The sequence below is a fragment of the Thunnus albacares genome, chromosome 19, assembly GCF_914725855.1.
Source record: "Thunnus albacares chromosome 19, fThuAlb1.1, whole genome shotgun sequence".
Classification (NCBI taxonomy): Eukaryota; Metazoa; Chordata; class Actinopteri; order Scombriformes; family Scombridae; genus Thunnus; species Thunnus albacares.
Genome location: NC_058124.1, coordinates 16,754,069 through 16,778,765, shown reverse-complemented (window position 1 = coordinate 16,778,765; position 24,697 = coordinate 16,754,069). Strand labels below are relative to the sequence as shown.

General features: G+C 38.4%; 1 protein-coding gene across 4 annotated transcripts in view; it reads right to left on the bottom strand.

The window, feature by feature from the left end:
* Window positions 1-24,697, bottom strand: part of LOC122969840 (teashirt homolog 1-like) — a 177,866-nt gene that overhangs the window by 115,613 nt on the left and 37,556 nt on the right. For 3 of the 4 annotated variants that reach the window (XR_006399096.1, XM_044335841.1, XM_044335843.1), the window contains exon 2: window positions 4,204-4,432. The gene's annotated coding sequence lies outside the window, so the exon portion shown is untranslated. Of the gene's footprint in view, window positions 1-4,203; window positions 4,433-15,185; window positions 15,250-24,697 lie in introns of those variants that run through there. The other variant, XM_044335844.1, reaches the window with a different exon arrangement.

The window sequence follows — 24,697 nt, the reverse complement described above, 5'->3', positions numbered from 1 at the left end:
ACAACAAATACCAAAAGCTGTCTGGGCTTGAGGCATCTTTGCATGTTATGGAAACATGACCCAACATGACCAGAAGAGGTCTATCAACTCAACTCTTCCCCAAAAAGTCCCCTAATGTTTTGCAACTTGAATCATTTGTCAGTCAACTCCCAGTCAAGTTTCAGTCCTGAATGATTCTTTAAATGGCCTTTTCGACTGCATTATGAAAACTATGCATTATAAAAGTTCATGCAAACAACATAATAAACATTAACAAGGCTTATCATGTATTAGAGGGCAATCACACACAGACACGTCACCATAGATGGATCCAATTAAAAAATGTCAGGCAAGATACTGTAGTTCAGTCAGCCTCGGTCACTTGTCACTGTGTGACACTGACAAGCGTTGTGACTCCGTATCTTGAGCCAAAAAGTAGAAAATGGTTTAACTGTTTTGACAGAAAAAAAAACAGCAGGAAAACACTCATTGCAAGAGAAACACTTACCCAGCTTATTTTTTCATACGAAAAAACAATGTTCTTCCTGGTGTTGCATTTTTAGTTGTTAATCTCAGTATGAGGCCTTTAAATAAAAAATACAGCACGTCACAGAAAGTGCAGAGTTTGGATGAAATGTGAGCATTGTGAAGACAACCTACTGTATGTGTGCCATTTTCCAAAGTAGACACCAGGGTTTTACATTGATTAATTTATTTCTATACCTTCCAGACAGCCAGTGCTTTCAGTCTAGGCCTACTAAGATGTAGCAACTTGAAAATTGCTTAAGAGAGGCAATGCATGACAGTGATCAAAATCTTCTTTTAGGTTGTTATTGGCAAGTCATATCATTTTAACATGGTGATGTAATTATGAAAGCTGCATTGTCTGCATTGATTGTATAAAGAGCTGAATGATTTTTGAGCGCTGCCCAGATTTACTTGAGATAATCAGGTACAGCTTTTTCATCCACTAACAGCATACTTTAGAAACTGATTACATGTATTACCACAGTATAACGGGCCAAGCCTGTGGATTCACATAAACCATGTTAAGCCAAGATATGAGCTTCAGTTTACATATGCACATTTTGTTTTACTAGATGTTCAGGGAATACAACTTACAGTATAAGAGCTGGGACACCTGAATTTATGTGTCCTGCTTTTTTGTAACATATGATGCACTGACGAATTGTGATACAAACTTTTCAGGTAGTGCAGAGCCCTGAGAGACTCACATAATGAGGTTAAGTGTGTTTGTCTACATCTAGCAGTATTAGAGAAGTCATGAAAGTATAAGGCAACTCAACTCTGGGCACTGTGCTGTACTGTAGTGTATACTGTACTATTGTTTTATTCTAGTCTTGTAAACTGGGTTATGATGGCAAACATTAAGTTGCCATATATACTTTTTCTTCAGAGGGCATCTGTCGTAGCTTTTTGAGTGGTGAGCTAATACTCTTGGCCTTTGACTCGTATTTGCGAGTTCCTAAGCAGTATATTTTCATTTAGGATTAAAGCTTGTTAAGATGCTATTGACAAGAGTGAATTGATTTTGTTGTAACTCTCTCCTTTCACCGTTGTCCGATTGATTAGTTTGTTTTGATGCTGGACAGCACTGTATACAATATTGTCTCCACTCCTCACTGCTGCTCTAACATCATTCAGGTAGGTCTACACAATTAACAAAAGAAATACTACTTTAAAAGTACAACTTTAGAAAATGTTTCTTCCATACTGTTATGACAATGACATACACAACACTTAGCTTAAGCTACAGTAATTGATGGTCACACAAAGTTAAATATTCACAACAAAAAAAGGTATGTTTTATGACTGTTACTTTATTCAATGGAAATATTTTAGATGTCTTGTGCATCATGTTATACGCCTTTTCTCAAACTTCATTCTGACACACTTTTTCATTTTTTGTTAACTTTAGGATCTTGACAAGAATACAAATAAAGTAATGAGACTTTGAACAAAGGGTGTCTGCACATCATGAGCTTCTGTAGATGGACCCATCAGCATAGTTTTCAGAGTTAAAATAAAAAATTTGAATAATGAAATTTAAAAATCTAAAAAGGCTGCTTTCACTTTTATAACACAAATGTTAGAAACAGTTCACAGAAACAGCCAGCTTCAACATCAGGAGAACCTGTAATTGAGAGGAATTAAAGACAAACAGCGAGTTTTGACTCTCGTGCAGGCACGCACACACGCACTCGCAGAAAGTGAGCTGCTCTGTGAAGTTTCAGTGGAGAGTGACAGTAATGATAGTGTGTGAAGGTTAACTCTTAGAGAAACCGAAGTACTCCTGCTGAATAGGAAGAAGAGAGGCAGGTTTGAAAAGTACTTATTAGTCAAACTGGGTAACAACGGCGCCGCCTGCACAGTATAATCAAATCACTATATACCTAGTTGCAATACAGCATCTCGGAAGCAGCAAATCCTGCAACCTTGACAGGAGGGTTATTTCTACTGATACTCTGCCTGCCTATTGTCTTACGCACTTATTGAAAATGGCGCCATCAACAAACGGAAATAAATACAATGAAGGGTGAATGGGGCGGAGAGGATGGGAGATTTTTGGGGTGGTGGGAGGAACACAAGAAGCCATTATGAACATACGCTCCTGATGTTTTCCCCTTCCTGCCCTCGAGTTAAACATCCAATTGTTTGTGGAATACATAGAGTGCCATGCAATTTTAATGACCCCCAATATGCGCAGATTTCCTGATTCACTTCTCGTCAGCCTCCAGTTTTTATTTAGTACAAAACACTCCTACTTGTCTCCTCTGTGATCAATACGTGGTGTCTTGGAATGAGGCAACGGATTTTAATATGATTTTATGAGATCAGATAGCTTCCTTTGATCCCCCACTGCGATTCCTCTGATCTCCTATATCCGACAGGCTCCAGTGTTCATATGCATATTATGTCTAGGAACATGAAGAATGGAGGAAAAAAAACTGTGAGAGGAAAAACAACATTGTCCCTATTCAAGGAAGTGTTTGTTAACCAGAATTAATATGAAAACCTCTAGTTGTTATTGTTGTTGTTGGTGGTGTTTTGTTTTAGCTGGCACTGCTGCTTGTGAGAAGTGCACATCAAGCAAATTAACACTTGCAGCTTTGTCCTTAATTGCACATATGAGAAAAGCAGTGGCTTTGGGAATGTTGTATGTAAATAAGGTTTCATTTTGTTTTGTTTGCTGCTGGTGTTTTATAATAAAAAACAGGTATTTCCCTTATTGAATCATGTTGGGTATACAATTCCACATTAAAACCGCACCACCACCCATAATTTACACAGAAACTTTATAAACCAAAGACCAATGACTAAGCATAATTGAATTACTTGCGCTGACTTCACTAACAAGAGTTAAACAGGAGTTTTTTTGTTTCATTTTGTTTTTGATTTTTTTGCATACACAAAACAAGTATTTCTGTAATACAGGTCATGTCTGTCTGTGTCCAGGTAACAAGGATGTTGCTAAACTGATTCAGAGAAATACAGTGACCAACTCTGAACCTAATCTGTGTCAGCTGTCCCAACATCAAAGATGGATGTTTCACCAACTACCCTTCAACCAACATATATATATATATATATATATGTATATGTTATAAATAAGCTCTTCCTAATAACAAAATAAAATAATAGAAATAAGTACTTAAAATTAGATGAAACTGCAAATTTATGTACGGTAAGTCTTCCAATATTTGTGTCGACATAAAATTTGAAGCAGTTATCATTTCTATAGTAACATTATCATAAAGATTGTTTGTGTAGTTTTATTTATAAATTACTACCTAAAACAGAGAGAAAAAAGTGGAGAAAAATGCTCAAACATAGACTGCATCTCTAATCTTTAATACTTCACCTACCATCAATCAGTTCATACTATAGCCATGGCAGACCAACATGAAGTTAGTATCTCTAGGTTTGGTTAGGTGCTTTGCCATGTTCTGCACTGAGGACGATGGGTTAGCACAGCAAATGCAGCCAAAATAAAACTTATTTGGCTCCATATTTTTGTGCATTCTGTCTGTAAAAATATATACTTTGCATGTGGAGAACAGCCATTTTCAGTGGTCATAATGACAAAATGGGTTAAAACCCCTTTCATGACCAAATACATCAAAGTTGCATTTGGTAGCATTTAGTGCTAACCTTCTCTCTGTCTCTTGCTGAATGAAAGAATATTTTTGCCTACAGACTTACCTGAAGGTTCACCTACAGATCATTAAACATACCAACTTAACACAGAAATCATGTTTTCATGTGAAGTTGGCAGCAGGAGAGTGACGGGAGAGCTGGTCGACTGGGGTTAGCCTTTAGCCTTGCTTGGATGCTGGTTCGCTTGTCGCGTTTCCACTTCCTCACGCACTGCTTTGGTGTCCCCCTGGGTGGTCGTTCTCAAGTGTTCATATAGATGTCCAGAGAGGGTCCCCTGATAAAAAATATATAGAGTACACAAATTACAGAAAAAAGCTTTAGGGTACTTGCATAACCCTGATTATCAGAGTAGCATGAGTAAAGTAACCTGAAGTTCTCTCTCAGAAACAAGGAGATGTTGCTATCTGCTAATACGTGCTGGTGTTAAGTGCACTAAAACTTTATTTTTCATTCATACATTTTTTCTAAGTTTAGTTTTTTGATTACCTGTGGAAATGTATTTGGTTGATACATTTTTTTAAAATCTAAAATAAATACACTGCAAGCCGGGTGCAGATCTAGGCCTACTTAAACAAACAGAAACAATGCAGACAATAACATTAGTATTAAATAAATGTTCATTTTAGCTCAGCAATTTTGTGTCTCATCTGATTTTTTCTGATGCAAAAAACAAAACAAAACAAAACAAAAGAAACAAAAAAAAACCCAACAACATGATATCGGCGTTATATATCGGCCATCAGCCACCCTGCTCTCTAAATTTCAGCACCGGCAATTGAAAAGCCCATATCAGTCGACTACTAGTGAAAATGATTGCATTTCTCCTGCCAGTGTCTTGAAATGCAATCATTGCATGATGTATCATCTCTGTGTCCATCCTCAAGTTCACATGTTGGAGCCTTGGAAATTGTGTAATTGTCCACTGTGTCTCAGACTGCTAGAGGTAATGAGCAAGTGATAGCATCACAGTCTGGGAAGACGGGATGAAAGAAACACCACAATAAAGAAAGGAGAGGCCAAAGCAGTAAATATCCCTGGGCCACACAGTGCAGATACTAATTGCATTCCCAAACTTGAGTGCAGTAAATAATGAAATTTTAATTTCTGCTCTTGCCATTGCGTTTTCCTCATTTGTTTTCAGATGAATGTTTCAAAGAAATTTACTGCGGCCTTGATGGGAAAAAAAAAATGAAACTGGAGGGCAAAGGGAGGAATGAGCGAATAAGAAAGAGAGAGAAAGGACAGAGAGAAAAGATGGAATATTTGTTCAACATGATGAGTTATTGGCTGAAAGGTTTTGAATTAGATTAAAAAGGCAATGAAAACCAACTATATCTACAAATACTTCAAAACAAAATCTTGTAAATGGTTGAAAAGTGATATCATAAACCTGTAACCACACTGATTTCCTTTGAAAACATTGTGTAAACACATCTATGAGCAATGTAGTCACTTTGCTCCTTAGGACAAGGAACTATCTGATCAGTCAAGGCTAAAATGTCTCAACAGCCCTTCAACCATGATCTTAAAATGGTCCAGTTATGGCTATTATAACAATATAACATAAAAAGTCAATAATCCCTAACCTACTCTTGTTTAAATTAATTTAGGGCTATTAAGATGATTCTATACTGATTGACAAAATAATCTCACTTCAAGGTCCATTTAGTAGCTGATCTTGAGCATCAGAACAAATAAAAATTCTCACGCTTTCAATTTCCATGACGACTAGGCAAACTCCAATCGCTGATGAAATCAGGTGATATGATTGGAAACTCCAGAAAACCTGGTAAATGAACCTTGCAGTGGGACTGTTTTGTCAACTGCTATTTCCAAGTTCAAATATTAACTTTAAAACTCAACTTAATACTATATTGTTTACAAGACTACATATTCAATACTGTCTTAATTCTTACATAATTTAGAACACAAACATTCATTTATACTTTTCACAAATGTATCTGTTTTCTTAATTCTCACCTTAACTGATTTGCCTTGTAGAACAACTCAGTACTTTATTAATATAATGAATACTGAATATTTATTTAATACAATGAACGAGTATGTGTTACTTTTTATAAAATACTTTGAAGTAACGCTTTAGACCCACATTAGACTAGTCAGAATTCATGTTGCACTTTTCCACATGGCATGGGAAAAGGGTATTACTACCTTAATCACATCATGAAAGTCTCGGGTTTGTATAATTGCTGGTTTGTCTGTCATCAGCACTTATTTGTCTAAAAAGCTCACTTTTGACTGCATTTTGTTTTCTTCCATTCTTTCAAGTAAATCTTCAAATAGTGTGTTACAAAAATGTCCACATAGTATCACTGACTTTGTCATTTCATGACAAAACCAAAATTGTGCCACTTCCTCTCAAGTGGAGCGGTGCCTGGGATGTTAAGATATTGAACTACAAAAGTAACGTTTTGGAGAAAAGCATCTCCACGAGACTGTATGCTAAATCAACTGCACTTCAAAAAAGGTACTTGGTTTGCATTTTTACTCACTGTACTTAATACATAACAGTAAAAAGAGGATAGATGAGATACTGATTCTTTACATAAAAGGCCTGAAATGAAATTACAGAGGCTCTAGTCAGGTATTGCCACACTGTTACAGCAAAAAGCACCAGTACTACTTCAAATCAGTATTAAGCCTGTGCTACACACAAAAACAAGTGTATATTTCAGCCCACAATTCATTCGCAGCATTTAAGACTATTGTTCTTTATGTTCATGATTGCTGTCATATTACACAGCATCATCAATAACATTATGCCTGAAACAGACTTGCTAACTGGCGAAGACTTCCTCTCCTCTCTATTCCTTTTAGTGCTGGCAAAATTTAAAATGAAGAGTCATTCATCTAGATCCACTGGCAAACAAAATCAAATAAATCAACACTTTCCCCAAATATAAAAATATTTGTGTTGTGGGTAGATAATTAATGAGCACAGCTGCACTAATTAAAAGCCATCTGAGTTCCATTAATCTTGGTTGTTGAGTCCCATCGTTTCTCAAAGTGGACAGCCACGCCTTTCCTATGCAGTGCCCGTTGTCCTTGGACTCATTTTTCAGGTGATTTGGAAGAGCATTGTTGCTTTATTAGCATCATGAAAAAACATGAAAGCACAATTAATAATGCATTCCGAGATGGGTACAAAGAAAATTATTTCCCTCCATTGGAGAATACCATGTGTAGAACTGAGCCACTAAGACTTCACTTGGACAAAGGCAACCTTTGACAAAATGTTTGTCTTACTTTGTTTTTGCTAACTGTGGGTGTACTAGCCATTTTGCCCTCCAACTATTTAAAGGAATAAAGGCTGTTTTTCATTATTAAGGTAAACACATTTGACTTTGGTGATCTGGGAAGTACACAAGATTACAAAAGTAATCTCTGGAGTGTTGTTCACAGGTTTCCCCAGCAGAAGTTTCAAGCTGATATTCAAATGGTAAATGTAAAATAAACCAATTTAAACTGTACAGATAGGTGTTCTTCCTACTAGGCTCTAGGCCTGCCGTGGTGCCCACTTTGTTCGCTGCAGGGTCATCAGCCAGGGATTACTGCCTATAGATGTTTTGCCACTTATCCTGGAACATCTCCTGGTGGCGGGGCAGTGAACAGGGACATCTCCCTGACACCCCTCACACTAACCTTCTTCAGGAGTTGCTTGCTCCCCATGCCCTGTCCCGTCTTTTCAGCCAGAGCCAAAAGCTTGCCTCCTTTGCCTCGCTGGTTGCCTTGTGCAGTCTGGCTCCCCATAGCCCCAGGTCCTTGAGCAGACGCGTCGTTGAGTCTCCAACAAGGTCTCTAGCACCCACCTCCACTGGGTAGAGCCTCACACTCCATCCACCTTCCATTCACTCCGTGACCAGGTCCACATATTTTGTCCCCTTCCTTTCATGGGCTGCCTCCAATCATCACAGTGTCATAGCACTGACAGTTTGACCAGCAGTGCTGATTTTCTGGCTGTGGTCCACAGCACCGTATCTGGCCGTGGTCCACAGCACCATATCTGGCCACAGTGTGGTGCTACAGATTTCCCCTGTAGTCATAGGTTGCCCTGATGAGAAAGTCGACCCTTTGGCAGTTTCCAGAAGTCTGCCCAATTGATTGCTCGAGTCCCGACACCCTCCCATGTTGACCAGCACCCCTGCTGCCCCTGTGCCATAGCCTTTACTCTGTACACCTCCTGCCTCATCCTGGCAACCTCAGAGACAACAAGTTCCTTCCTCTCCTTCTTGCTTGATCTGGACCATGGGCTGCGTGGGTCACCCTATCCGAGGCCTGCCCGCCCTGTTCGAGGAGTCCCTTAACGCCATCACCAGCCTTGCCTTTTCTTACCTGTACCTGAGGGTGATAGATTTCAGGGGTAGCTAAAATGAGTTGCTGCTGAAAAGCATTGTGGGAGTTCTATCCATTTGTGGATGAAGGAGTTGGGTGGGTGGAGGCCCAGTGGGCTACTGGGCTCACAATACACTAGCGGAAACCCTGCCTTCTAACTATTCAGTAGCTGTCAAAATTAGGTCAAAACCTACTATATGGCTGGAAAGTGTAACGCTGAAATGCTTAATTTGAAACAACAGATATAGAAAGTGGCGACACCCAGCCTAGGCAACCAATGGCATAACGCTTTGATAACAGAAGCACCATTTCCTCAGGAAGTCGGTTAGCTCTGGCACTTTCCTGCTGGGAAACTGCCTAATATGAGCATTTAGGGGGTGTGCAATATGACAATATTAGATTGTTAATGATTAAAGTGTCTCCACGATCTGCCTTGACAGAGAGATTGATAGTATCATGCTACAGTGCACACTATATCAGTTCAGCTCCATGACAGAGGACTGTCTGCTAGCAGGTGGCTAACGGGTAACAGCACCATCATGGCGAGCAACTGGTGCCACATCTGTAATCTGCTGATGACATCTACAGCAGTTTTAATGTCCTGCTAGGAAGCTCACATGCTGTACATTATGTTAAACTGACAACTAGGCTTAAAGTAAGCGCCACCATTTAGCTGTTAGCTCGCCTGCTAACTGGTAGCACTAACTTCTGTCATGCTGCAAGCTAGCGTGATGTCAGCTCAGGTGTACTGTGTTGGTGCCTTTTTTGAAATGCTGCACATCCTACTAGTTATCTGAAACGACACATTCATGCTTCTACACAATATCAACTGTTTGCTTTTCAGCTGTGAAATTAGTTTGGTTGTACTGTTAGTTTGGTTTCCCACTGCAATATCCATTTTAAACAAGGCCAGATAGATTGTCACTACTTTTAATGCAATTTTGCACACCTGTTCTTATTTATTTATGGAATTGTTTGTGTTTTAATGTAATTTTATGTCTTTATGTCTTTCATTAGTGTATGTTTTTGTTATTTGTGAGCCCCTTACCTAAGACAAATTTCTATCATTATGTGATAGACAAAGTTTTTTGAATTGTGAATCTTCAGTACTGTTGTTCAGTTACTTGCACACTAGTCTTAAAAACCGACATGAAAATGTATTTTGATAAGATCTTGGATCGTGATCCTGTCTGAAAAAATCTTGATATGATATTTTTGTCATATCGCCCTCAAGCCTATGAGAGATACGAGGATTTCACTGAACGAACTGACCCACAGGACTGAAAAAGGTAACTCAGTCTCCTTGCTGGTTGTTCCAACACAGTCAGAATCATTAAACTTACCGCTTTTGACGTAAGCATGGCCGTTAACAGCTGGCTCACTTTGTGCGTGCACTTGTAAAATTTATACTTAAAGGCTCATTATTACGGTTTTGTATTTCTCTGTAACCTAGCACAGTGTTAACAATGTTACTTATAACATTCTTTCTCAGCCCTGGAACTCAAACCATTTTCTGATGCCCCAAAAAATATATATTTAAATAATTAAATCAATATCATAAATGTGAAACGACTAGTCAACTAATGGCTTGAACTAATGTCTACTAGTTAACAAGAAAAATGGGTCTGGGTCAGCCCTAATCAATCAATCAATAAAATATTTGGGCATGCAAGTTCATTCTTGACATTATTCTGGGAAAAATTAAGTGTTACGCGTTCTATTTACAATCACATCTTAGGTCTTCTTCAGCAAATGAAGCGGGCTCAAGAGTCAGTCTAAAATAATAAAAAAATAATATTTTATAAACCCACTAATCTGCAATTATTTTCCCTCCTTGTCAAAGAGCTCATCCCTGCTTATCTAATAAAAAATATTCATTCCTGGTTTGAGACATGCAGAGAGATGGATTGGCAATATCGTCACGGTAATAAATGTTAATCCACAACTTTACGTTGCTCTGACACAGCTCATAAATACTATCAAAAGCATAAACTGTGGTACACATGATGACTGAAGCCTCTGCCTCTTTTGCATGCAGAACCTTTGGCAGAGACAGAGGGAGGGAAAGGAAGCATATGGTGCAAGACTGCCATAAACTGGTTTTATGAAAATGGCTGGAATATTGATTGAATCTAACAGTACCTAAAGCGCTAACGACTCATTTTACCAATGCTCACTTCTAAATCTTCTGAGCATAATGAACACAGCTTGATTATTGCTACTACAGAAGTTGTGTTTAAGCTGCTACTAAAATATTTCTGTTTTGTGACATGAAATAAATTTTCATCATTGAGTGAATGTATAATTAGCTCTTTATATACTTTATGTAGCACTGATATACATGTTTTGCTCATATAAACATGAGTAATTATTACTTGAGTTACTGTGCCAGATCAAAAACTTGGCTGTCCATTGTGAGCTGCTGTGACAACAGATGATTTCAATAAGCTGTCACTATGTGAGAAGGAGCACATGGTCTCCACACTGAGTGTACTGCATTTGTTACACTGATAGGATGTTGTGAGGTTTAAGTTTCATAAACTGATGAAACAATTAGTCGATTAATCCATTAGTCGATCAACTAATCACCTACAATTTCTATGATAGAGTCATCATTCAAGTCATTAATCGTGCAAAAATGCTTCTCAGTGTGATGATTTGTTGCTTTTCTCTGTTTTATATCACTATAAAGTGAATATCTTTGGGTTTTAGACTGTGGGTTGAACAGAACAAGACATCTGAAGATGTCATCTTGGACGCTGGGATGTTTTTAACTAAATAATTAATTGAGAACTTGAAAAATCAAAAACCATCAACAAATCAACATATTAATAGTTAATAACAATGAAAATAATCATCAGTTATAGTCCTCACTGCAAAAGTTTACTTTTTACCAGACTATGCAAATGATGAAAGAATTTCTGTCCTTTCTGTCCAATGATTTACGAACCAAGAAGTGGTTGCAACAGAGATATACTCCTTTATTTGTTCAGATTTGACATACAGTAGTGAATTTATTGTAATGTTTATCTTTTCATTTAAAATGTAACAAACTTAGGCAAGCCATGTATGTGTGAAAAAATAAACCTGAAAAGTCTGAAACTTACTGTGCTTTCATTTAACAACTAATTTCCTTGTAGTTCACAGGTCTGACTAAAGGCTTACTGTCACATATCAGTGCAAAACACTTTTTTCTGTCCCGTGTGGTCTTTTTCCAACATAGTGTGGGTTCTTCTGAGAATAAGGCTGGATCTATTTGAATCCCATAGATTCATTTTACCTACCACAGGCTGTTCTTAAAAACAGCCAAACATTAGCCATGCATATTGCTGTTTAAACCCCTTTTTTCTGCATTCTTAATTATTAATTTCTTCATATGCTTTGTGCAGTACATAAAATTGTTGATGGTAATCACAGGGGCAATGGCCATTAAGCCCTAATGTGGCTAATGTTTGCCTAATCAAAGTTTTATGGACGGCAATAACTTTGAAATAACATTTTTTTAATTATCCTTTAATTTGAGACGTGATATTGTAGCAATCTCTCATTGGAAGAAGGACCCAAACAATAATTGTACCCTTGGGGATTGTTATTGTTTCACACATTAAAAGGTAAGAAGGCTGGACAAAGTACAAGACCTGCTTTTTTTCTACAAACATACTTCCACACTTGCAGGAAAATTTGTCTGCAGCTGAATTAACATCAGTAATTGATTAAAAAAAAAAAGATACGATTCATCACACTGAAGGATTTTTTTTAGGTTTCACATCATATTAGGGCTGGGTGATATAGACAAAATCAAATATCACAATATTTTTGACCAAATAACTTGATATTGATATTGCAAAAATACTGTAGGTATGACTATGTGACAGGCCATGAATTGGTCATTTAAGTTTTTTGTCTGTATTTATTCATCATATCATTGGTTGAATAGAGAAAGTGTTAAGATTAATAGGTAAATAGTAATGAATGAATTCTACCAACGTCATTGCTGGACGTCATTTAACGTCATTGCTGGAGTAGCTAATATATTACTCCGCAATATGAAGGGTGGAAAAACAACGCTTTCAATTCATGTGATATGATGAATTTCAGGGAAGTCTACATCTTGTTATTGTTCCCCCTAACCCAAATTACCTTTTTTTCTGCACTCTCTTGGTGGAACATACAGTATTTACCCCCTTTCACAATCCCCACCACCCAAGCACAGACGTTTGAGCGAGTTTATTAGTTTGAAAGGATTATTATTCTAATGTGAAAATGGAACTAATGGTGTGCCAGATGCTTTTTGCACAATTATCTGAGAAAACAAGTCCCAAGTCAAGTCATGTGTTATTATTTGGTCATTTTTCAGAGACCCTTCAAAATTGCCCAATTATGTTCTATTAAGGCAAGGCCAACCCTGTCAATCAATGAAGCAGCGTTTGCCCCTGCCTTCAAAGACAGTCCACTCAAGATTTAATGGCTCTCAGAAGTTTTCATCGTGGCAAAGTGATAATGCTGCTCACACTAATAAAGTTTGTTTTTCTCTAGATTCAATAATATCAATTTTAGTTATCGGCACATCATTTCTTTTTTTGAAAGTTGACAAAAAATGTCACTTTATAAATGCCAGGAAAATCTGATTTAATGACACATTACTACTGAAGACCTGCCTAGATGAGTTTAAAAAGAAAATGGAAACTTGGCAAAAAGTCTTTTATGGAATATTTAGAACATGACATTTAACTTATTATATTGTCATAGTTGAGGACATCAGTGAGTAAGACAGATAAGGAGTTGAGTTTTTTTTTTTTTTCTAATAGTGAATTACATCTTAATTGCAAGTGTTCTCATATGGTATCAGTGTGTTAATAAAATTCTTGTCCAGCAGTATTTTTCCAGCCTTCCATGAAGCAAACATTGGTGGAGGGTTTATAGAAATATACTGAATATACATACAAATCACTTGCTATGAATACTCAGGAAGGTGTCATACCTGTCATACCGAAAGTCATACTGTCCCCTGTTGTTGCCCGATTGCCGAAACTTGTGCTAGGTCAGCTCCAAACACATGCACTGCCGCTGGGAATTTCTGGCAATGCGGGTGTCACTTTCAAGCAAAACATCTGTTGTTTTACCGGCCTGGCCAAAACCATTCTGTCGTAGTGAATTAGGGAAATGGGAAACAGTGTCACCCACGAACCTGACACCATTGCCTGATTGGCTTTTACCGTGCATACACACAGTTGTGCATATATCCTTATTTGAGTCATTCGCAGTGACTTTATGATGGCAATGATGATGAAACTGTTTGAACAGGACTGTAGACAGACTAAGTATGTTGCAAACTTAATCTGTCTCAGTCTCTTGTAAGGTTATATACAGAGTTACAGAAACATTCTACCAACATATTTTTCTCCACTTCTATCATATCTAGCATTCTAAAAATACCAGGTGAATGGTAGGGAGGTTGGGATACGATAAATAAAGTCTCTGTGACGTGGCCCACTGCTGCAATCAATCTCCACCATCTCTCTGCATTCCCTTCTCTGCGTTTCTCTCTTTGTTTTCATATCTCACTGTCCCTCCCTCTTCGTCCTACACCTCCCTCCTTGCTGTCTAACTCTATCTTGCTTGAGAGCTAGCATATGTCTCCAATCATTTCCTCCCAGCCCCCACCCTCCCGCCTTCTCCTTCCTCCCAGATTTCCTCTCTCTTCCTCCCTCTGTCTCTTCCCCAGTTACTCCTTCATCTCTCCCAGTTTGACTCGAGCCATGACTGGTGCAGTTATCAATCACGAAAGCCAAGCCTTGTCAGGGACGACTGAACCCAGAGGCGCTCCCTCTCCCCTCTTTCCCTCTCTCTTTTATCTGTCTCGGTCTCCTTCCTTTAACAAATTTGTTCCAGTTAATAAGCCCTCCCAAATGACCCCCTCTTCCTAATTAAGCACAGGCAGCATGTAGGGAAATATGATACTTAATTAATGATGAGATAAACTCTCTCCCAAGGCCCTGTCAGAAAACCATGACACCATGTTTGGCGGTTTGAAATCAAATTAACACGCTAAAAGACACAGAAGAAATCTGATGGGTGATTTTGCTCTCCCCCTTCCAATTCTTCATCTGACAGGGGAACATGGTAAATCTGGATTTGGATTTTGAAACCAATCACTTAACTTGTAACCGGCTTGTATTGTCAACCAAGACATACTATCATGTAAAACACAGCAATGATGCAAAGGCTCAGTTTATTAATTATCATGTCTTTATTATTTGTCCCAACAAGCTATTCAACCAAGACTTATTTGCTTCAATTGTTTAAAGTTTGGACCACTGAAAACTAGAGTGGCTCAATTGTTAGTACTGAAAATGCTGAAGGTAATATATCAGCAGGGTTATGTTTTTAAGCCAGGAATCAAACCCAGCAGCCAAAGGTTTTCCTCCCATAAAAAAGTTAACATGACCTCAGCTCATGTGCTCCACACCCAAGAATCGTCGGCTGATTCCACTAGACTAATGCCAGGATCATACTACACAATATCAGCCTGACATGAATCGACCCACCAAATGGAGGGCATAGGGAACATAAATGAGCATTGGGTGAGACAGTTGCTCTGTAGTGTGCCATAGGGGAAGACAACTGATGCAGCATCTGTGATGCCTCATGATATTCAAAAAGCCTTCTCTCACCCAGTTTGACACCTTCTGTGACATGTCCCATGATGTTGACCCATAGGAGCAACAAGCAATCTCCACACACAACTGTAAACATGACAAAGCAAGAGAAGAATTATATTATTGGTGCTGTCAGGTGGAACAGTGAAGTTTTTGCACCTTCTTTCTGGTCACCTGAAGTATGTGCGTCACGCAAGCAAAAGGCGGCAAGCTATGATTGTTCAGGGTCTTCCAAGTCTCTTGGCCAAATCACGGCAACAATATATTACTATAATCACCCAAACTGAGACAGTGACCAATCTCGGAAGGCAAAAATATTGTGTTGTCCATAGTGCCAAAATTGCAAACTGTTTTAACACCCGAGGTGGAGGGTCTAGGTACTCCCTCTGAAACATCTTAGCCGCTTATAACCAATTTATTGTAACTTTACAATAGATAACAATAATCCATGTCCCTCTGAAGCAAAAAGAAGGACCAAATGTCCTGTAAATTTAAGAGATTACAAAATACAAAATTTGATTGATAGCACCAATAATTTTGGGGAGAGTCCTTCCTGTAAAGTATGAATTATATCCAACTGCTTATTTATGGACATTTAAAAAAACAAAACATTATACTGTATGTGAACACTATCTCTGTACTATCTATCTACAAGTTACATGTTCTAAAGTTTATGGTTTGGCATATTTGATATTAGGACTTTCAAAGCCTTCTTTCCTTTATGAATATGATCCAATAATGGACAGCAAAGCAAGAGTCCAACATAGCTCTGACTCTTTGCATTGCCCTCAACGACCAACTATAATTCAGAAAGATACAGTCAGACATACAGTCATAAAGCACCATCATAAGTGTTTTAAATAACAGAATAGTTAATATGCAAAAGACTGAAATATTCAAATTAGTTACAACAAAGACCCCATATCAATCAAAAGTTGCGCTCTTACCAGTGCTCACAAAGAATGTAAAAGACACTCGCTGCAAATCATTTATTCTCCCTTATCTCATTACCCTTTATATGATTTCTGTTTACAACAAACTTCAATTTCTTTAATCATGTCCAACATCTCATTCTTTTATTATGTTTTAACAAGCATTAATTAACATCTGACACAAAGAATCACGTTTAATAATGCATGGATAATATTTTGTCTAGAACATATGGTGTATTTCATTAATATTCAGCATCAATTGTGACATTCTGTCTGACAGGCCCTTTCAGAAATAGGCCATTTTGATGTGAGTGTAGATAAGGGTGTGTGATATGATGGCATTAGATTGTGAACGATTAAAATGTCTCTATGATCTGCCTTTACAGAGAGATCGTTAGTATCGTGCTACAGCGCACGTTCTATCAGTCGCAGTTCTATGGCTCATACACTCATGCAGCCTCAGCGTTGGTGAGGTTGTTGTTGTTGAATTGGCTTCTCCTGCTCCATTAAGGGCTAACATTGGGCATGCCTATGTAGGATCGCTGCTCCAGGGCTCCAGAGCTGTGTACACGTGCCCGGAGGGGGTATCAGCACTTGGAGGGGACGGGATATCTTTGGCAACCGGTGGAAAGGCCAACACCAGTGAGCCAGCCAGTTAGCTAAATCCTGGTAATATAATTTATCTGACAGCTAATATTAGCTGGCGGTGAGGCATGCTAGGTATATGAGCTGTCTTTGCCAACACAGGCTGAGTCAATGTTAGCAAACAAAACAGCTTACAAGCTAGTAGCAGCTAGTTAGCTAGCATTAACTAGCTATAAATGGCCATTTCCATTTATTGAAGACACAAATTCGCCTTGTTTTTGTCTCCCTCTACTCTTAACTATGTTTACGCAAGTCTAGAATTATTTGTGTCCTGCTGGTGTTTACGGTATGTTGTTAAGAGTTCACTGCTAATTTTCAGACCTCTCAGATTGCTCCAGCAACAACAGTGTATTGGTACTTTGGCTGAAATGGTTTGTTGTTCTTTTTTTCTTTTAGGTTTTGTTACTTTGTAGGGCTATATTTTTTAAATAGGGAAATTAATTTGGCTGTACTTTTCAGTAACTTGCAAAATAGTATTAAAGGTTTTATTTGTAAGAATCAGAAATTTCTTCTCATTGGCGACATCGATAGCCGTTTAGTAAGTAGCAGTCAACATCCTGTTGCTCATGCTCACTTGCAGTGTGAGACTATTGCAGGTGATGTCTTTTTCCTTGCTTACATAAAAGATCTCTAACGGTGTGTTTTATATCATGTTTCAGCAAAGCATCTCTCACTCCCCGTCAGTTGCCCCCCTGCTTTCCTGCTCCTTTGTTGAGGAAATAATGTTCTAGCTGTGTGTGTTCTTTTAACTGTGCATGGGAGTGGGTGACTTGTCATTGGGGGGGTGTTTTGTTGTTAAATATGTTGTGGTTGACGGAGGCAGCTAGCCGTCTCATTAGCTGGAGAGCTAGTATCTGCAGGGTGTTTCTACTCGGATAGCACCATTTTTGTTGTGTTATTTTGTTGTGTCGTTATGCCGGTTGTGTGTTGATGTCACATCCTTTGGATTTTTGCAGAAAATCTGGCCCGGGTCCTTCACGTTGAAATCAGTCCGCAGGTTGTTACAGATGACCAAGGAAGGAACTCGTTCACTCATTGGCAATAAAAAACAAATAATACATAAAAATCGCTTCACAATTCTTACATATAGAACCTTTAAAAGCCAACATGACAAGGACTCATGATAAGATCGTGGATCGTGATCCTGCCTGAAAAAAAATTGTGATATATTTTTGCCATATCATATATAACCCTGAAGTGCAGATCTGAGCAAAGTTATTGATGATTTGTTTGTAGTCTTTGTCTGCTATATATTTAAAAGACTCATTTATATCATAATTTATATATATTTATTTATATCAGGTGGAAGACAGAACACTTTCAGAGAGGCAAGGGTGAGAACAGAACAGTTTGCAAAATATGATTTGAGTTTATGCATTTATGACTTCCTGTGCTCACATGTAGGAAAAAACCAGGATTTCCTTTGGATCTTTTGTGAAATATTAAGTGTTACTTAATGTCTGCTGCCATACAAACTGCATGTTTCTGTGTCTGTGACTCTTTTATCTTATTTGATACCACCACGAGGAGCCTCCAAAGTCAGACATTTTCAAATACTACACAAAGGAAGTAAGTGAACCTACATGCTACTACTATTGACTTTTGCACTTTGTCAGCCATTTTTCTATATAATAATGTATGACACATAGTTTACAAATTGCTGATTTGTATTTTTATATCCACAGTCCTTAAATCTGTCTCAAGTTATGTTAATTTACAACTTATTTTCAATGGCAATTTAAGGTAATTGCCATTATTTTGTTCCAATGCAAGAAGTAGCATAACTTTTAATAATGCATGGAAAAGTAAGATTGTAGCAGTTAGGGGGGGGGGGGGGGGGGGTGTACACAGTGCTCCAAACTGGAGACTTAATTTTTCATGTTTTTGATATGTTGACAAAAACATTAATCCTCTCTTTGTTATAACTCACCCATCATACTGATCCTGTTTTTAAAAAGCAGACACAATTCAAATCCTGTTTTTTTCCCCCCTTTTTTTTCAAAATGTAATACAACAGTGATTTACAGGTTAAAAACAAAGAACACACACAAGCTAATATTAGGAGAGGAGGCCTGAGCTTCTGTGCATCAGACACACGCTTGGGATTAAGACTGTCCTAAGAGAGTAAGCAGACACAAAGGTCAGCAAAGTTGGCCTACATTATATTATTTAAGCTCTAGCGAGGTACAGTACATAAGTAAATATGAATTCCCTGACTGCATTCCCATAAAACATTTTAGACAGGCCTACTTCTGAGTTTACGGCTGCGACATAACAGTACTTCTTGGTACCACGCTGAAAATGAGTTTGTCACTTTGGCTTCTTGAAACAAGTCAGCCAAATGCATCATTTTCACATCATGTCACTTTGCTGACATCATAATTATTATAAAGACAGACTAGTTGCAAACTATTTTTACCAAGTTGGGCACTGGGAGTGTGTTACTGGTTGAGCTCCTCATCCTGGAAATATGACTTGACGATGACAACTACATTTTAGCTCTTGTTCCCCCTCATCTTCAAATTAAATTTACACTGACTACTTTGATATGTGCAGAGTGAGTGTTTACATCCCTGTGGACCGTGTGAAAAATAAATAAACCAAAACTATCACATCCGCAAACAACCAACAACAAATCTGACATATTTACCATAACAGCCGTTCTGAACTTTGGTCTAAATGAAACACATCCATAAAATAAGTGTTTGTTCTGCACCGTCCTTTGAAGTTGGATTTGTTTTTGCTCTTTAATGATTTCTTTCTTCTGATGATGATGGAAGCCGTGCTGACACCTTCTTTTGCTTCATCAAGTTCCGCTGCACAATTACATGAATTTACTTTCAATAAATTACCATCTTTGCATACATCAGTCAAATCATCCAGCTGAGGCATTCACAAACAATATGCATTATTAATTTCATTGTCAGTGTTTATTTGGTTAACTTGTAACCGACTTGGACAGCCCATTGCCTTGATGATGCATTTAAAAGCATCAGGGTCGGCTTTTTAAAAGGAAATCAGGGGATGACATGCTTCCACACACCACTTCGCTCCCTGCTGAGGCCACAGAGGGAAAAAAAAAAAGACTGAACTCCAGTGAAAGACCAATCAAAAACTCAAAAGATGCATCACGAGCTGTCGAAGCCAAAACAACAGAATTGGGAGGATCATCCACATCACAGCGATTCTCAGTGAGTGGTTGCTAACACTGATTGAGTATATTTCAATTTAACAAGTTACTCCTGTCTATAACAGTTAATTGAATAAATATATTCTGGGGGCTATTCTATTTATAAAAGAGAAAAAAAACAATATGAGCAAACAAAGAAGTTCAGTGAGCAATTATGTCTCATTAAGCATTGAGTGAGGAGTTCAACAATCTCTAGCGTGTCATCACTCCAAATGAGACAAGAGAGCTAAAACCTCATCAGAATATTTGAAAACATCTTCCAAATAGGTAACATTAAATAAAGTACTTACTTTTCTATCAGTGTATGGAATTTTGTATGGATTCTGTATATGACCATAGAAAGATCAACAGGGAAAAGGTCAGTGAGAAGTTGTGACAGCGAAAGTTTAAGAGAATGATGCATCCCAAATAGACATGTCTGCTAATGGCAGGAAAAACACAGCTAGTGAAGACAAATCAGAGTAAAGAAGCACCTTCTTAAAGTGCCATGTTGCAGCCATCAATTTAGCCCTGAGGGGACTTGGAGGTTGCTGCAATGGCAGCTCTCATCTGCCATCAAACTATCATCCCAGATGACAGCTCTTAAGTACACTCCCAGCTAAATTCCAAACTCTCGCAGTGGCTTACAACGAACAAAAACACAAGAGGAGGGGCGCACCATCTTGCCATCGTTTCAGATAACTATGCATTACAGCCAAGCTGTATAAACACAAAAGCTGAGGGTTCTGTTTCCATACGTACAGAAGCAAAAAGAGATGTACTGTGTGGGAATCGAGCTGAATTAGTGTACTTTGATGAGGAACATTGGTAGTGGCATATAAGATGTTAATCAGGTGGAACAGAATGGGCAAATTCCCATATTACAAAGATGGAAACCTCTTTCATTTCCAATTCTAAAAATACAGTTAACTCTAATTTTTTTGACACCTTTACAGAACCGAGCTAGAAAATCCGCCTCGTGGTCGTATGCCTCCGCCAACCAGTCAAGTTGCGGTTTACATCCATGTCTCTCCAGACTCATAACATTCGTAGTGAAGACTTTGAAGGAATTGAATAAAAAGGTATTATGCACATTTTCCTTATATGGGTTCACATGCTTGGCCAGTAAAGTTGATTCTGATTGAACACAAAGTTGTAGCCATGACAGCAGACGATGCTTCAGATATGGATGTTGCCACCAAAAAAAGCTACAAATTCTAAAACGTGGATGCTTCACACACATTGTCAACCCAGCAGCACAGAAGATCTATACAATCACTACGGTTTTGAGGTGCGCACCCAAGATTGGTGTCACCAATTCAGTATCCTACCAAATGTGAAATATGGTCACAATCTCTCCTTCTCTTCCTGAGTTATGGAGTTGAATAATGGCCAGAGAAGAACATTATGATGTCACAGTGAAGTTGACCTTTGACATTATGGATATAAAATGTCATCACTTCATCATTTTATCCTATTATACATTTGTGTGAAACTTTGTCATAATTAGCGGATTAATTCTTGATTTATGACCAAAAGCGTGTTTTGTGAGGTCATGGTGACCTTGACCTTTGACCACCAAATTCTAATCAGTTCATCCTTGAGTTCGAGTTTATGCCATATGTGATGAAATTCCCTCAAGGCGTTGAGATATCGCACTCATGAGAGTGGGACGGACAGACAACCTGAAGACATAATGCCTCTGGCTGTCATGGGGGCATAAAAACAATTTATTGAAAGAAAAATGAAAATTTGCGATTAGAAAATTCTGACTGATGTATACAATTTTTAGCAGCATATGTTTACCAAGACAGCATCACTCAGAAGTTATAATTCCACCAAACACAGAAACTGTAGTTCTATATCAAATATAGATAATACCTTCAAATATGGGTTTATGATCAGCACCTCTTTGTGGCATAGAGCGGAAAAAAATCAGCTATGGGGACAAAACTATGAACACAAAGCTGTTATAATACAAAAAAAAAATTGATTTTTGGGTGTTAAATGACTTAAATTACATCGATGACTTGAAGTTGAGTCACCATTAAACTTAATGTGGCTTTTCTTTTTCTTTCCAGAGTCATGTTTTATGTCACTGCATCAATGCATGATCCTAAAGTGGATGAGTGCCTGGCGCCAGTAGAGACGCATTGAGAGAGCTGGGACTCTGGGATTCCTGCTTTATCTGCCAGGCCTAATGATGGCATCCACCTGCTGTTTTATGGTCACAGCTGGAGCAATGTAGCTCCCATTTGGCCTAAAGTGCACAGTCTCTCTCTCTCTTTTTCTTTCTCCATCTCTCTTTGCCTTATTCCTTGCCCTCTTCTTTACTCTTTCCCTTAGTCTATGCTTTCTCTCATACTTTCATCTCACTCATTCACCAACCTGCTCTCAACATCCTCTTTAAAAAAAAAAAAAGAAAAGAAAAGAAAAAAAAAAAACTCCCCATTCACCACCCTTGCTTCACTTTGCCGTCTTTTCTTTGTGGCTCATTGCCTTGATGTTCTTTTTATGGTCAACAGCCACGAGCTCCTCATCTGAGCTAGTCTGGCCTCATGTGTTTCAGGAGGGGATGAGTAGATGTGGGGGTGAAGGCCCACGAGGTGCCCATACCGCCCAACATCAGAACAATATGTCACACAGCTGCCTGATGACCTCGACCACTCAACCTTGCAGGGCTCTGACTGTGCATCCCCATCCTGAGGGTAGCTGCAACATGAAGGCAATACATCTTTTTCATACAGAAAAATATTCTTACTTTGTTATCACATGATTCCCATATAGGTCCATGACACAGTCAGAACCCAATACTGGCTGCCTTTGGCATCTCTTGCAATTTTAGTCACTTTCCTTCTTTTGAAATGTATTCTATAAAACAAAATCTCTTATCAAAATGCAGAACTCGGGTTATATTATACAGTCTTGAAAATTTTAATAGATATTTTGCCTGCATGCACTTGTAGATGTGGTAACATATAGTTGAAATAAGGCAACACAATGTATTGTCTTCCACAAAGAGGTGGTGACGGTTTCGATTTACAGCTGAATTAATCAATAGTTTTATGTGAACAAACAATCAAAGGACTATTGTATGTGAGAGGGGTGACTCATATTGATGAACCCACAGAGAATTATCACCTAACTCTGCTGTTCTCCTCAGTTCTACATGACATTTTAGGAACTTTCAGCTCATTGTTTTGCAATTTTGCTGTTTTGGTTCACTCTCATTGCTCTCATAAACCTCATTTTCGCCAGTAGCTGTTTTCAGCAAAAAAAAAAAAGCTCTGATAAACCCACTGTATACTACTGCACCAAAGGAGTTTGTGTAGACCAAAACAAAGCTAAAAAGAGAGTAAATACTGAACTTCAATTCATCGTGACACAACTCTGAGTAAATGCTAAAGCTGCTCAATGTCTGCTGGTGGTAAACACAAGCAACTGTTTGCTGACACCTTCGGCATATCAACTTTTTTTTAAGGTGATGTCAGGGTTAACTTTCAGTTGGCACAGCTGCTCCAAGATTTCAATTATCAGGTAAATATTTGTAAATATACTTTACATAATGTAGTAAAATGATGCAACATTTCTCCAAATTTTGTCAAAATCTGACCAGTAACATCCACAATGTAACTGGAACAAATGATCAACAAACAAACAAATCAACAGAGAATACATCGACTCTCCCATCTTAACCTAACTTTTCAGGAAAACATTTTTTGGGAGAACATATCAAAACAGAAGGTGAAAGAACCAACCATATGCATGACACACATTAAAAGGGTGAAAGCTGGAATAAGACATAGGCCTATGTTGTACTATATGCATGCATTCTACCACTGACTAACCAGGACAACACAAGTATATTTATTGACATCCGAGTCTGTATTTTGAATGATAATCTAACTTCTGAGCCCAGCATGTCAAAGTTATGTTGGGCACCTTCACTATGTTTTGCTATACTCTCAGGGTTGCACTTAAAGCTGAACAGCAAGGAATCTTTCACCAATGTATCAGCAGAATTTCCCTAATGATAAACCTCACCTAAAACCTGCTACTCTTTTAATAAACCATCAGGATCATAATTTCCAGCTCAATCAAGAAACCCTCAACTGGCCAGATTTTAGACAGGTGATCTCCAAGGAACCTCACAGCAGGTGTTTTCTAGACAACTTCTGACTGACTTGACTGAGGAAGATTGGAGTTTGTACTAAAAATAGGAGCAACAAATCATTTCTGGGAGACAAGCTGAAATTACTCAACAGCAGAAGGGGAAAAAATCATGATCGCAGCTCAGGCCCGTCAACAACCCAAGACGTCCTCAGAGAGAGGCACCAGCTTGACAACATGTCAATATCACTTTGAGTGCTTCTCAGCGAACACAGCTCTTTGGGAAATCTCATTTACTTCAACAGCTTTACACACAAAAAAAGACAGTGAACATTTGACGAATGCTTGGAAAAAAAAAACAAAAAAAACTGAGTAGTTGATCTTTGAGACCGCAGGAAGACAATTTAAAAAAAAAAGTAAGACAACACTTCTTTGTTGATCACTGTCAATGCGTTTACTGGACCAGACGGTGTTGTCTAACTTTCGGCAGCTAACGCCCGTCTGTCGGAGATCTTACGCTCACAGGAAAGAAATCGCTCTCCTTGAGTTTAGCCCCCAGTTCAGCTGCCTCTTAAATCTGTCACTCATACGCCTCTCAGAAGCTGACAGAATGATTGAATACGAGCCCATATTAACAGTGACAACTTCAGCTGCAGTTAAGCAGACCTGAG